The following is a 15,621-nucleotide window of genomic DNA, read 5'->3' on the forward strand; positions in this document are numbered from 1 at the left end:
GAAAATGAGCTCTTACTTGTCTGCTCTGGTACTGGATTTTGCACTTTTGTTTAAAAAGCTGTAAGTTTTGCCTTGGCTGGCTGCTGGCAGGTTTACAAAAGGAGACTTAGTGCTCCTCAGGTGTTTGGAGTGATGGATGCTGTGCCAGTACTGCAGGAGCCAGTGGCCAGGAGAAAGGTGAAATGTCAGAATCAATCTGTTTAAAAAAAAGACACTTTCTGAGGGAGGCTGGCTTGCACTGAATTTTTAACAACACATTCTCCTTTCCTTTCCTTATATGTATCTAAACATACCTTTATTCAGCTAGGAGAGATCCTCTTGTCTCCCTCATTTCCATTAATGCAGAGTTGGATTTCAACAGCAGGCAAACTGGTGTTTACCAGGCAATCCTTGCCATGTTGACAGTGCTGAGTGATTCTTAAGTGTTCCGTAAATCAGTGAAATTTTCTGAACAGTGGGAAGTTTTGATGTCATTAACAAAAGATGCATGTTAACTAGCAGCTGCAAATTAATTAGAAAAATAAATTAGATGTTGCTTCTTCTTTTTTTTTTTTTTGTTTCTCTCATTCCTCCTTTCTGCTTCATGCTGTGTGAACCAGCCAGTCTAAATCAAGGATATCCAATGAACCCAAATGTCCAGAGGTTTTAGGATCTGAATATTCCAATTTTCCAAACATTCAGTTTTATGTCCTGCACTGGCTGCTTCTAGAATATTATGGGTCAGGGCATTGACTGTCTTACAGTGGTTTTCATTGTCAGTTTTCCTAATGTGCTCTTCTGGGGAGTGTCTGAAGCCCTCTCAGCTCTGTGCCAGCCAGGACCAGCTCGTGTCCATCTGAGCAGGGTCCAGCCTTGCCAAATGGGCTTCACTGTGCTGAGGATCCCATCCAAAACCAGGCAAATGGCACTGGGGAAGGCAAGGCAAGCAGCATTAAATGTGTAATGATACCAATTAGTGAGTGCTTGCCTCGTGTTTTGGAATACAGGGGTTCCTTTCATAAACCTGCTAGGGTTGTGTTTAGAGCAGTAACATCCTACTTTCTTTTAAAGGGAAACAATCTTACTTTTTTCCATTTGCTGCTTCTAGCAGTGTCAGCTTCTTTAATTATTGCTATTTAATTATGTCTTAGCATTTGAACTCCCCTCGTTAACCTTCATCAGACTGAGACACCTAGGATAATGCAATGGCAAAGCCAACATCTTGTGTAATTTTTTTTTTCCTCCCTCCACCCCCTTCCCAAATCTCTGGAATTCATTAATTGAATGTTAGAGCATCTGGGCCACTTGAGTATTCGAATCATGCAGGAACATGGGTAGTGTTAGCCTGCTATGGCTCAATAAACCTCTCATTCTCTTGTTCACGGTTCATTTGAATTTTGCAGAAAACTCTGGAAAAAAAATGATGAGGCATTCAAATAAAAATGGTGCAGATAATGGTAGGAGGAGATGAGGAACTCAGACAAATGTTTACCCCAAGTACTGTGTGTATGTGGCACTGTCATCCCTTTAATTGAAAAAGAGAATGGGCTTTAGAGCAGAAACCCACAAGCCAGGCTCTATTCCTGGGTGACCTTCAGCTGTCAGTGGAGCTGTCCTCTCTATCTGAAAGCAAGGGTTTTGTTTTATGCTGCTAAAGTAGTGGAGCCTAATTTCTCATTTGACAGGTGCTCTAAGATCCTGTGAGAAAAGGTATAATAAAAGTGCAAAATAAAACTATATGTGCCAGTATTACTCCTGATTCTAATGGATTTTAGTAGGATCTTTAATCCCTTTATCTGCCATGAATAGATGCATTGTCTATAAAAGAAGCTTTGAGCTCTTTCACTTCACTTTGGTAACACCTTGGCAATGCAAATATGCCTTTGGAGTGTGTCTCATGACACTGGAAAATGAAAGTGCAGGAATAAAGTGCAATGACTGTGATGGGGGTTCTTTAATGTGGCTGCTGGACCTAAGCAAAGCTTCTCTAGTTTCTCCCCATTTCTTTGCTCCCTGCATCATGAAGACAAGGCTCTTGCTTTTCTCCCAACACAGACTATTCCCAGGTCCTGGCTTGGATTAGGCAGTCATGGCATATAGTTTGTGTCACACCTGACAGAAGTACATCTCAGAACTGAGGCTTTTCTCAGATCCCCCAGCCGCAGAACTCCTGTGTGAAGAAGAAGTAGGATGAAACTTTCACACTGAGAATTGCCTGTGGTAAGTACGGATGTGCTTGTGATAGGAGAGGGCTGACCTTTATTTCACAGAGGGAGAAACGGAGAGAGACTAAACTATAGATTTGTCATCACTGAGGATGAACATTTATCTGAGGTGCCCAGGCTGGAGGCTCCACGCTCCCCTTGCATCTCCCAACTGCGCCTGGTCCCACCAACGCTTGCTGTGCTCTCTGGAGGTGCTTGACTCGTTACTTAAATTCTGAAAGCCACGTAGGATGAATCCTGGTTGAAAGCCAAGGCACAGGAAGGCAGTTAGGTGCCTGATTCCTCCTTATCGTCTAAATCCTGTGGATTCAAAAAGGACAGAGCTTTCTGAATATCCTCCTGGATGTGTTTCTGCCTAATCTCTTCCCTGCAGCCTCAGTACTTCCTTTGTCAGGCTTTGCTCTCCTGTGCTTTCCCAGGGAGCCAGAAGAGCTCTCCATCCTCTGCCCGAAGCTACGATTGACCTTTTTTTCCCTTTTTCCCCGTGTAACATCCGTCTCCAGGGCTGGCCCAGGAGCTCTCCCGGACCGAGGTACAACCCCTGCCTCTGGAAGGGACCCAAGGCTCCTGCCTCCGGTGGGACAGACTTCTCCTCTGAGTTTGGGAGCAGAGTGGCTGTGGCCCGGCCTAGGTGTGGCTGGGGCTTGCTCAGTCAGGCGGTGGAAGGTGAGGGGGCAGTTTGGTCATGCCTTGCAGGGTCCCATCGGCCGGTCACCGCTCGGAGTGTCACCACGCTGGAGCTCCAGCAGCTCCCATCTGCTGCGGGAGCAGCATCCCCACTGCGCCTGCCACTGCTTCCTTCCGGCCCCTTGCGATTTCTTGCTGAAATAAGTAACGCTTTGGGTTTTTCTAAGGGCTGGTTCTTCCTCTCCCAGCCCTTCATAGCTGAGAGTCTGCAATAGATGTTTTTTTTGTTTTGTTTTGTTTTTGTTTTTGTTTTTTTTTTTTTTTCCCCTCTCCTCTCTGCATTCTGCATTTGTTGAGCTTCAGTTACAATCTGTCTCCATCGACAGAAAATCGAGTGAAACCTCCTCTCTAGCAACCTTTGACCTTGTCTCTTTATAGAGGTCTTGATTACCCCAAACTAGGTGTCCAAAACCAGGCTATTTCACTGCTTTCCTTTCCTTAAGAGCTTGATTTTTTTTTCCCTTCATGCAGAAGTAGCTTTCTTTACTCATCTTGTCCTTTTTTTACCTCTTTCCTTGTCTGAAACTGAAGAGGAAAAGAGGAGTGGAAGAGCCATAAACAGTGCAGAGAAAATGACTGCTCTGTGTCACTGACTCTGCACAACAGGTCACCAGGCAGAGATATCAGCCTCTTATTGCCTATGCTCAGTGTTTCATGGCTTTTATTTGTCTTTACTCTTATGTATCTGATGTAGAGACATGCATATTTTTGACAATGACCAGCCAATAAGTCCACATTTGTAAAAGACAAAATGAGATAATCTTCGTGTGGCCTGGTATTACTGGGAGGGCAGATTAGATTTGCTCAAAACAAGGTGGCATTTTATGGTTACTTTTATGCTCTGTAAATACAGGAAGAGACAGATTGAAGAGATTACTTGACAAAAAATTCCATTTCAAGTCACTGGGGAAAGCAGGTAACCTTCAGATCTGAGCTTTGCATAAGAATGCAGTGGAGGAGGGAGGATTTCTATTAACAGTGCCAGCTTCCTAAAAAAAAAAAAAAAAAAGAAAGAAAGAACACTGTCTGCTGCTCTCCATCAACCTTTTCTAGCAGCTTGTTTTCTCCTTTCCACTCACCTTGTCCCTGGCAGTGGCATTAGAGACGAGCCAGTGACTCGGGGCCATTCCTCAGCTGAGGCAAGTAGTCATTCACAATTCCAGTGGCTCCAGCAGAGCAGGAACGATTTATGCTGGCTGAAGGATGGTCCCTCGTGGCTTCAGCCTTACCCAGAAGGGGTTTTTGTGTTTTTTCATCGGCAGTGCTGGGATTTCTGTTTGGTTTTCTGAGGTGACAGAGGTCGCTTGAGAAGTTTGCGCCTGTGTCCAAAGTTTGAGGCTGCTCATGGTGGGGGTAGTAATGCCTTTCAGAATTGCTCTGAATCAAAACTGGGCAAACTGCTTTAAGGAGACAGGCTGGCTTCTGGTTGAAAACATGGATGGATGTTTTAAATAAACAAACTAACTAGATGAACCTTTGCGTTATCCAGACCATGTGCCATCAAATCAGGTTTTTATGCTCCTGTTTATGCTGAGATTGTGGAAGAAGGGAACTAATCTGCTCCTTTTGTGATAGCCCTTGAGGCAGGACTGTGGTTTTATGAAGGGCATAACCCAGTGCACCTCCTGTTTCCTTAGCAAGGAAACAACACAGCCACTCTAAAAAATGCTTTAATAATATTGATTGCTTTCAGGCAAAACCAAAAAGGAGTCTATTGCATAGTAACTGTTTGCAAACTTTCCAGTAGAAATGGGAACTTCTGGATGCTTGTTAATCCAAGCATCAACACTGTGTCTGCACTTGAGCTGTGCACCCACGTGGGACTATTTCAAGAGCAATAAATGAAATCAGAGTGTAGTCCATCATGCTATCTGCAATAAAAAATAAATGGAGCCAATTAGAGTAAAATAGCGTTGTGTCAGCTCAGATGTGTAGCAATCCAAATATCCACCAAACAATATGTTTATTTTAATGAAGATTCAAGGATGATCTTTGACCACTGTTTTAATTGGGTTTAAATGAAAATTAACTTTATGTTCCATCTGTGACTCTGATGCATTTACTTTACCAGCTACTTCAGGTGATTGCCCATATTCCCAGATTTGTCATATTTGACTTTTTAACCCTGTGAAATGAAGCACGGGGTCCTTTGGCACTGATCACAAACCTGATGCAGGAAGCTATGTGAAATCCCAACTTTGGCTTTCCTTTGGTAGTCACAGAAACTCCAAGTAGTGAAATACTCGTGGCTGTACTGGCTGAGCACATGGGCCAATCATGGATCTATTGAGGTCAATGGCACAATCATCTTTTTGTCCACAATTTCGTGCTTGGGGGAAAAACTACTTATCTGAAAGGGCTGGGGATGCTGAATAGACAGCATGGGCAGCTCAGCCTGGGAAAGGGAGCTGGGAGATTTAGCAGGCTCTGGTTTGGGCTGTAGGTCTGGTGAAACCTACAGCAGCTCCCTGCACTGGTTATGAGGAAATCAGCATTTCATCACAGACCTTCAGACTCTCTTTGCATTGAGGTTGTCTCACTTCAGAAGCAGGAGACGACCCTTTTTTTGTTTGTGGTGGTGTCTGGGTACTCTGTTATCTGCACCTCCTTGCAGAAACAACCTCTCTGCAGAGCTGGCTGTCCAAATATGAGATAAGTAGGAGATCTCATGAGAAGTCAGGTATTTATATCTGCTCTACCCTCTTCTGCTGTCACAGGACTATTTCATATAACCCCTGGGCCCACCTGTTGTTGTAGTAGATAACTTGTAAGGTTTGCATTGCTGTAACTTGGTGATTGTCTTGGTTCCTAATTAAGAAATGCCTTTTTTTCTCCTTTTTTCTTTCTCTCTCTCTCTCTCTTTTTTTTTTTTTTTTTTTTTTTTTTTTTAAGATTGAGGAAATTGAACTTTGTGCAGGCTCTGCACACAAATAGAACAACTGCTGTTGAGCTTGTCAGCCCTGGCAGTGTCCTGTTGAGAGGCCTCCTGGTGTCAAGTGCACTTGCCTTCTCAATATGAAAAGGAATTTATATTTGTAATGAATATTCATATAAGAAAGACATGGGTGATCTGCAGATAAAACAAAGGTTTTTAGCCTCACAAGAGCAGTACTGTGAGAATTAGTAAGGAGGGAATCTTAAATGGCAAAATTCAGCCTATCCCATCACAGGAGCCAACTGGTGCAATTCTGCCCAAATTGATGGAGTGGCTTTCATTTACCCCAACAGCGAGTTTGTTACCTACCCAGCCAGACCTAATACTTTTTGACATGAACAGATGAGAGGATCAGTCGATTAATGCAGAAGATTTAGTAGCTATTTGGTGAGTTTTTCCCCATCTTTGACATTTCAGAATGGAGCTTAATGATGCAGCATTTCAGCACAAACAACCTGACTGCATGGGGACATTTCTTTTCCTCTCTTTCTGCTGCCTGTTCCAGGCTTGGCATTCTCAGTGCGGGTGACTTGGGACAGTAGGGTCCCTTTTCAAGTGCACCTGCAGGCTTTGCCACAGCTGTTAAGCTTCCTTTGTGAAGCAGGAGTTCTACAAGGGCACAGGTTAGTCAGTTTTTCAGAGCTCAAAATAATCCTGTTTCCCTGGTTCCTCAGAAGATGTTGTGTTTAAAAAAAAAATAAAATAAAATAAATTACACACTTTAATAGAAATACTTTTCCTTCATTAAATTAAATCTCTAAAGCCCAATAGCATTTTCAGTGCTTATATGAAAATGCCAGTGGGGATTTGAGATTAAAAGCGGTATTTTTGTACAAGTCAATGAAGATCTCAATAGGAAAGAACACTCTTCAAATATAAATTCCTCCAGTATCGAGAAAGACAGATTTTCTACTTAGGTCCTTGATAATACTTTTCCCAACCTTGTTATGAAACTCTGTTTTCACATATCTGATATAAGGCTGTTACACATTAGCTCTCCATTTAATGAAATCTTATTAATAGCGCCTTTTTTATTATAGAGATATGCCAAGCTGCTCAGATTTAATTCATGTTTAACAGTAAACATGAGGTACTGTGACCCATTTATATGCAGCTCAGGCTCTGTCTTTCTATCAAAAAAAAAGAAAAAAAAGATTGAATGGCATATGGAACTAAAATATATCTACTATTGATTTATATTGGCATAATCCTGGATGTATGTTGCCATGAAAGTCATATATGACCCACACCTAGAGGAGTAGGAAAGGAATAAAAAAAAATAAAATTCCCAGGAAATGTTTGTTGGTGGTTTATTTTGGGATTTTTTTTCTCCCTCTTCTGAAGTCTTCTATCCATTCAAGGAAAAAAAAAAAAAAAAAAAGCCAACACCCTAAAACCCTGAGATCTGCATTTTTGTAGATAAAATACTGCATGATCAAGGTGCAGATTTGGGGAAAGCACTTTCCAGATTGTTTTACAGAGAAGAGAAGAAAGAGGCATAATTTGGCTTTAGTAATAAACGCAAGGAGATGTAAAGGTTTTATTCGATTCAAGGATCTCAAAGCAATGTACAAAACCAGCTAATCATTACTAGTGCTTTCAAACTGCAGGAAAATAAAGCAAGAGTTGTGAAAACAGACATCAAAAAAAAAGCAGGGCGAGTATATACAGTCCCTATACCAATACCAATTTTCTTCACAGAATGGTCAGGGCTGGAAAGACCTTAAAGATCATCTCATTCCTGCCATGGGCAGGCTCACCTTCCACTGGACCAGGTTGCTCAGAGCCCTGTCCAGCCTGGCCTTGGACACTTCCAGGGATGGGACATCCACAGCTTCTCTGGGCAGCCTTTGCCTCAGCACCCTCAGTTTGAAGGTTCCTGATCTGCTGCTTAAAATCACCATCAGTTTTTCAGTAGTCGTCTGTGTTCCCAGAAAAAGCCCAAAATAAGGGTTAAAAAGCCCCAGTTAACTCAAGGCAGTCGAGTAGAGTGTGCTCAATGACAGTCCTTGGACTCTGTCCCTGTTTTGAATTCACATCTTCTGTCAGCCCTGGGAAGGTCCTCTAACTCTGGCCTCCCTCCTGAAGTTACACGACAAGTCAGGGGACAGCTGGGGTAGGGAAAAAATCTTTTTAACACATCCCTTGTAATTTTAGGTTTTCCAAACTGTGTTCTAAATTTGAGCCATGAGAGAATCCCAGTCTCCAGGCTTTGGAGATGGGAAGAGGTGCTTATATATTCATGCAGAAGCTTCTTTTCTTTGTTGCCTAAGTCAATGTTCACTGGATTAGCTGCTGAGCAAGTGCAATCAAGATCCTGTAATCTTCTATTCAGGGTGTCAGTGTGGAAGGAGAGAAAAGGGAATTCTGGTTCATATGCTATTTAATGCTATGTACTTTAAAAAATGAAAAAATTCTCCAGCCTAATGTGTTTAGGATACTCCTGGAAGCGCAAATGTGGTTTCAGAAGTCTTCAGCCTAAGGAAGGGGTTTTTCCTGGAGACTTTCCTAATGCTGGGCAGATCTTTTATCCTATAAATGTTGAAAACTCAGAGATTGTTGCCACTACTTTTTTACCTCCGTGATTTTTGTGGTGCTCTTCTCTTAGGTACAATTTGGAAATATCTATTAAAACTAGCAGGAGAAGCAGATGTATATGGATTTCTGGGAGACTTGGCCGAAGGAAGAACTCTGGTTGCCTATGGATACTGACATCTCCTGAACTAGGTGACAGCTGAATGCAGTTTTTGAAGATCTAAACTATGGACTTAAATGGGATTTAGGCTACTTTAGTGGCTAAATCTGTTTGCGGATTTATTCCTGAATGTCTTTTGAAAGGTTACTCATCAGTTCAGTGGAAGAGCAATGGAAAGAACACAGGATTTTTGACTTCTCTCCTCATATTCAGACAGTGCTACATTATGTGTTTGATAGAGGACAATGACCTTCAGAAAGTTTTCCATCATTTTAGACGCTTTCTCAAAACTAGGACACTGGTCTGGGCTCAGTCCTGACAACTTCTGAAAAGCCTCTCCAGGGTTCAGTCCTAAATATCATCATTGTGGATATGTCTGGTTTGAAAGCTTAAATTCTGCAATGATGAGAAAAATCTGCTTGAATTTAATGGCATGGAAGCTCCCTTTTTTCTTTCTGTGCCTTGGAAATGTGCAGGGCTACATTAAACCAACACTCTGGAAACAAAACCGCTCAAATCCACTCTGGCTTTTGCATGTGCTCTGTATGGTAATAACTGTGGCTAATGGGAAGATAGCTTCCACAATTATTATAATCAATAGATGGGGAATGCAAAGATAAGGCAAATTAGGACTAATCTGTTCCCTGTTTCTTCTAAATCAGTTCATAAACTGAGAAGACAGTGCGAGCACTGACTTAGATTTTCATTCAAATCGAGCTTTTGTGTCACATACTCCTAAGGACAGCAGGGTTACGTCTTTTTTTTTCCACTTGTCTGGAGTGGCCCTACCAATTTTTCTTTCATCTGAAAAGCTCCAAATCTCTCAAATATGGAGAACAGTAGGGTTGGGCAACACACAGCTTTCATCAGAGGTCTGGGTAAGAGCAGAGAGTGTCCTCCCAGCCTGGTGGGGCCAGGAGCTGTGGGGAGGTGGGGTACAGGTGTTTTGCTGGTGGTTGTGCCAACCACTCAGTGGTCTGTGCTGGATGAGCTGGTTAACCCATTTTGCTTCAAGGGTTCCTCACTTAAATGGGCTTGAAATTTCTTTTCTCTTACTGACAAAGTGCTGCCTGAAAAAAATACCTTTTCTATAGCCTGAGGGATATTTGGGAAGAATTACTGAATCCTGTACAACTGGGGGACACTTAGCACAAACTGGGATGTGTCGTGTTGCATTCACTGATTTTCGGCTCCGTGAGGAACCCCAAGGTTGGCTGTTGGCTCTGAAGCCCACCTTTGATAAAGGGAAGTGCTGCTGGATTCCAGCTCAGCTGAAGGTCATTAGCATTCTCCTGCTGTATTACATGCAGATTTTCTTGGCTCACAAGAATAGCATTACATGGAGTATGCATCCTGTATCAGCAAAAGAAATGCATGCATGCAGAGATATAGCCAGGGTTTATAGGCTTATTAGAAGACTTATAAACAGTCCTCTCCTCCACCTCCTCTGTCCTTATTTCCCACTGACATTCCCCCTGGCTGTGTTTTCCCTTCTTCACCCTTATTTACTTTCAACAGATTGGGGTGAAAAGGTTTGTTTTTTTACTTTAAATAACTTAAAACCAGCAGTAGAGTCTTTGATCTATCACCACCCTGTATTGGCTGACCCTTGGGTGCACAGAGAGTGTTTGGGAGTAAATATAAATGCAGTTATGTATCCTTGGCTCAGGAATTCAAATGCCAGGTGGCAGAATTCCTTATTCTAGGGGATGTGGATGCAGTCCTCCCTCAAAGACGAAGGGCTGAGCAGCCAAAACTGTATTAAATGATGCAGGCATGCGTGTTGAGATTCTCCCTATACTTGTGCAGGAATTTTTCTGCCATACAGAATATGTAAATGGAGCCCTGTCAGCACCAGGGTGATATGGGATAATGCACAGCATGGGGGAGTTGGGGAACTTAGTAAAATGGATTAATCTTTTCTACTCCCCCTTTAATTAGTCTGTTTTCTCTATTTAAATCAGGATGGGAGAGGGGGTGGGGAAGCTGCGCTGCTTCTGCAGATGTGGCAAGATGCCTGCAGAGAAGAAGATAACTTTGGAAAAGATGAGAGAAGTTCATTTCAGCTGTAAGCCTGGGGATGTGGTGAGAGAAAAGCAGCCCCATTGGTGATAGCAGTTGTTTGCCAGCAGCCTGCACTAAAGGGGACCCTGAGTGCTCTGGTCCTGCTAAAGCTGGGGGCATGGCAAGGGAGCTTCTGTGATTCTGGAGATGTTTTCACTGTCATCATTGCTCCTGTACCTGGAAAAGCTGTTGCAGGCTCAAACCGCCTTTGATGCTGCCCTTCTGTGGCTCCAAGATGCATCAAGTGAACAGAAATCAAGAGTACAGAGCTTAGAGAAGACTTGCTGGATACTGGGATGTTTTGAGGGCAATGACAAGACAACTGAAAGCAGTCCTGTATGATCTGGGATCATCTTCTTCCATGAATCTTTTCCTTTGGAGTGGTGTTCAAACTGCATTAGGAAGGTAGTGAGATGCAGGTTGACATGGTCTGAAATGCCAGTGGACTCAATGAGGCAGGAAGATGCTGGTGGCCAGGGAAGGTACTGATACATCATGAAGTGATTTTCTTGTTTTGCCATTTTCATAGGTGTTTCAGGGCCTGTGTAGCACATGCAGCTGGCACCTTCGATGGTCTGGATGGATAAACAAACCCCAAGTGGCAAAATCCTGGCCTTTCTTTTGGCACTGAGTAGCTCCTCAAGTTCAAGCTACTTAATTAAAGAGTAGTCAACAATGTGTCAATGCTGATGGAAGCAATGACACCGTCTCAGGCATCCCTCTGTGATGTCAACTGCTGTTTGAAAATATTTTTTGCTTCTTAACTTTTTTTTTTTTTTTTTTTTTGCTAAATATGCCCATTGTGCACACTGACTCACACTTTTTATTAATGAGAAATGTAAGGCTTTAAAAAACAATTGCACTGTAGCCTCATTACTATGAAAAATCCATTACGTGGAAGCCATTTGTCAAAGACAACTGTTTAGTTGCTGTAATTTACATATTTATCAAGTTTGATTGGAATGTAATGACTTTGACTTTCTTCATTTTTTTTTAACCTTTCTAACCCTCTTTCCATGAAAAGGGTGTTTTGGTTTGTTTTATGGGAAAGGGCAAAACAGAATTCAATTTACATTGACTATCAAATATACTTATTAATGTTTTGAATAATTGGAATTTTTTTCTACATTGGAAGTTAGTTGTATTTCCATGCTTTTACATGGAAACTAATGTGGGATCCTATTAATCCATGAAGTCTTTCTGTTTCTACCAAGGGATCTGCTGGAAAATAGCACAAGAGTCTCTAAATAAGATAATGAGTGTCAAGATAGGCAGTCAGTATTGGATCTCCATAATTCTTGTACTTGAAGGCTGAGAGTGGATGAGTTTCCAGTACAATCACACGATTTATGTTGCATCTGACACTGGGGATGTTTTGACACAGCCCCAACCAGAAGTATTAATTCCCTTGGCCACAGGCTGGTAGCCAGGAGGCTGCTGAGGACACTGATCCACACAAGCCTCTTACACTCCACGGAGCTGCTCTGAGACAGGCAGAGGTGATGAGAACTTGCTCCAGCAGTTGATACTGGGAGTTGTTAAAGTTAAGAAATGGGGCACTGCTTGTTTGTAGCTGGCCCCGAGTGAAGAAATCTCTCCCCTGTGCTATGGAAAAGGCTACCAGATGTGATTTGGTGGCTGCAAAGATGGCAGGTGAAGAGCAGGATGCCAGCTCTCCTCTGAGCTCTGGAGCATGAGAACTGAACAGCTCTGTGGTTTGCCTGTGTGTAGAAGTTCATCTGGAGGGGTCAGTCAGTTCCTCTGGAGTAGCCTCTGGCCCAAGCAAAAGCTAGAACAATGCATAAAACATTAAGTAATTTTAAAGAGATATAAACACCGAGGGAAGAAGCAAGTGACAAATAGAATGAAGTTCAGCAAAAGAAACTGCTGGCTGAATACCAAGAAAAATACCCTCAGGTTGAGAGAAAGGAATAATTTTCTACAGAAATTGAGTGCTGACCACATAAGGATGGTTTAAAGGAGCTAAAAGGTCCTTCCCAGATCAACTGTGAACGGGAATGCAGATATTTCAGTGCCTAACTTTGAGAGCTAGTGAATATCAAGCAGCAGGTGGCCAGCCACAAGTATAACCTACGTGACAAAAAATGATCTGCTACAGAAGCTGTGGCATGCAGTTCGTCAGCCCCTTTTCTGTCCTCTGCTGCTTCACAGCATCTCCCACTTGACATTCCTATCTTTGACGTGTCCCATCCTTTAAATAAATGATGACTGAGAGTGATCCCCTTGAGCTTCAACTTGGAGCGTGTTTTTATTAATTTATTTCTCGCTGTGCTGGATTTCTCCCCCTCCACTTTTAAAGGCTCCTTTGACTTTAATTAAAATTCTCCATAGGCTTATTGCCTTGAGAGAGAGAGAGAGTGTGAGTGTGTATAAATTGGTTTTAACAGTTTGCTGACTAGATAGGTTTTTACAAAGCTCTCACAGCCTTCCAGTGTGTGTCTACTGCAGGCAACAAAATGTGTTTTCCCCTGTGCCCCGTGCTGTATTGATTGACTGAGCCTCTGGAATTTATTGCTAACTAATGATGGGACAAAAAGGACAATTAGGATCGGTGGACACTTTCGTGCACGTGAAGTTAATGTGGTGCTTCCAGGGAGCTTTGAGAAGCATCACGTCTGTGAGAGGAGCTGTTCTCAGTTTGTTGCAAGGCAGGGGAATGAGGCAGCAGGTTGGATGGGGAAGGAGAAAGTTTTATGTGTCCAGGTGGAATTTAAACATCTTTGCCATAATTGTTTTTGCAACAGAGGGGGAAATGTCATAAGCGGCATCTGAATGAGAATGGCAGCTTGCTTAGTTATTGGCCCTTAATGAGAGTGGAACGTGCCCTGCCCCCAGTCAGGCATCTCACCACTTTCTTTTGAAGGAAAGGACAAGGCTGTGACAGGACATTGTCCTGCCAGACTCTGGGGTTTATGGTGTAGGTCCAATATTCTCAGTGCACTTTCTGTTTGGGGTCATGTCAGTGACACTTGCTGGTGCTGGAGTCATTGCCAGGGAATGGAGTGCACACACCTAAGCAAAGCTGATTTAGGGCTGCTGACTCCTCCCAAGCTGCAGACTCCCTGACATCACGTCCCTGTGATTAAAATCTGACAAGAACCAATGAACAAAAGCAGGGGGCTGTGAAAAGGGGACCTTTTCCACCCCATCTTTGCCATCCTGCTTACATGAAGGACAGGTTTCTCACCCTGATTTGAAGCCAATATCTGACATTACAGTAAAGAAGGATCTGCTCCTGGCTGCCTTAGAAGTGTGTGTACTTCACCCCTGAGGGTAGTCTGCATCCCCCACCTTGCTGACGTATTTCAGAATTTGAATTTGGTGTGTAAGACACTCTACTGAGCATCTTAACTTTTGGTGCTGCGTGTTTGGGGCCGAATTTTGATTTCAGGCAAGCAGTGAATGTGAAAAGAGAAACAATTCCCTGGTGTCTGTTTCTCGCCTGTGGGCTCAAGCCTCTCTCCAAGCAGAGTGCCTCCCAGAGAGGTCAGTGTCACGTTCTGAGGAGCACGGCTCCTCATGAATCTCATTTCAGCAGGTTGCTTTTTATTGACCGCTAGCTGAAGAGCTCAGAGTCATAGTTCAGTAAAGGCCAAAACCCCTTGCACAACACCCTGCACATCTTGCTTGGAATCACTGCTTTCAAGGTTGTGTACACGGAAGGTTTTATTCTTCCTAACCCTGTCAGTCCTTGTCCTTCTGCCCAGGGAGGGTCTGATGCAACACATAAATCAGAAAAATAATCATCCCCTGTGCGCTGTAATTGATCATGTCCCCGCTTCTTTTCAATGGGTGTTTAGGAAGAACAAGAGAGAGAAGGGTTCATGTTGTTCAGGTCAGTGTCAAAAAGGTAGAGCACAGGAGATTAATCAGTGACAGTGTTGGTTGTGTTGCTTTGCTGCTCCCCCAGATTTGAGACTTTAGCCCAGCAGGCTGAAACTTTGGTTGTTTTCAGTTTTTTACCTCACAGGGAGAGACCTGAGTAGGTCTCCAGCTTTGTCCACTATTTCCTGCTGCTCCAATTTTTCTTTTTTTCTACTTCTCCTCCCGTTATACTTTTTGCCTGCTTCTTAAGTGAATAATATGAGACTTAGCCCCAGTGAATGGAGGTTTTCTAGTTACAGCCTCCTAGAAACAGCTTTCCTGATTTTTGCATGTTGTGTTGCAGCTTGTTCCTTCCCTATTTTTTTATCTATTTGCCTTGAGAAGTTAGAGATGCTGGACTCAGAGATTCTGGAGTTGGATCTCATGGCAGCTGTAAATGTCATTTTCAGCACTGCCTTCCTTGGAAAGATCCACGATGAGCACAAGGATGTGGCTGCGCATCTGAAAGAAACCAGAAGAGTTTTGACAATAGCTGGGCTGGGACTCTCAGTTCTGTTCTGAAGTGCACATGGTTTTGCTCAGTTTTTATATGGGTAACTCTGAGCACTAAAGTCAATCACAGGCAAAGCCACAGGAAAACCGGAAAAAAAAAAAAACCCAAAACAGATCAAAGGTGTCCTGGCTGCTCCTGTAACTGCTGGACTACTCTGAGAGGGAGTGGTAATTCCCTCTTTTCTACCTTGGCTGAAATTCTGACATAAATTATTCTCTTATCTGTAAGTCCATACATACTTATAGGAAACAAACATAGCTGTAGCCCTCTCCACTGGAGAGAGCTGATAGAGAATTGCTTTTTAACAGATCCTAGTATCATCTTTTGAATCCCTGGATTTGAGGGACAAACTGAAAAAGTACCCACGTAATGTAGTATTTCAGGTTGAAATGTCTTGCATCTGAATATTTTAGTTCTATCCCTTTGTAAAAAGTGAAGGCTAGTGGGATGGTGAGAATTCCAGAGGGATGACAGGTCTGAACAGAGACAGCAAGAAAGATACCAGTTAATAGTGATTCCTTTCCAAAGGATAAGGTCTGCTTCTTCTGGGGCAGCAGGCAGCTCCTGAGTGTTTCCATCTCTTCAGTGATGAGGGGTTGTGGAGCTCAGTTAAAAAAACTGTGTGGAATGGCTGGAG

The sequence above is a fragment of the Sylvia atricapilla genome, chromosome 9, assembly GCF_009819655.1.
Source record: "Sylvia atricapilla isolate bSylAtr1 chromosome 9, bSylAtr1.pri, whole genome shotgun sequence".
NCBI classification, from domain to species: Eukaryota; Metazoa; Chordata; class Aves; order Passeriformes; family Sylviidae; genus Sylvia; species Sylvia atricapilla.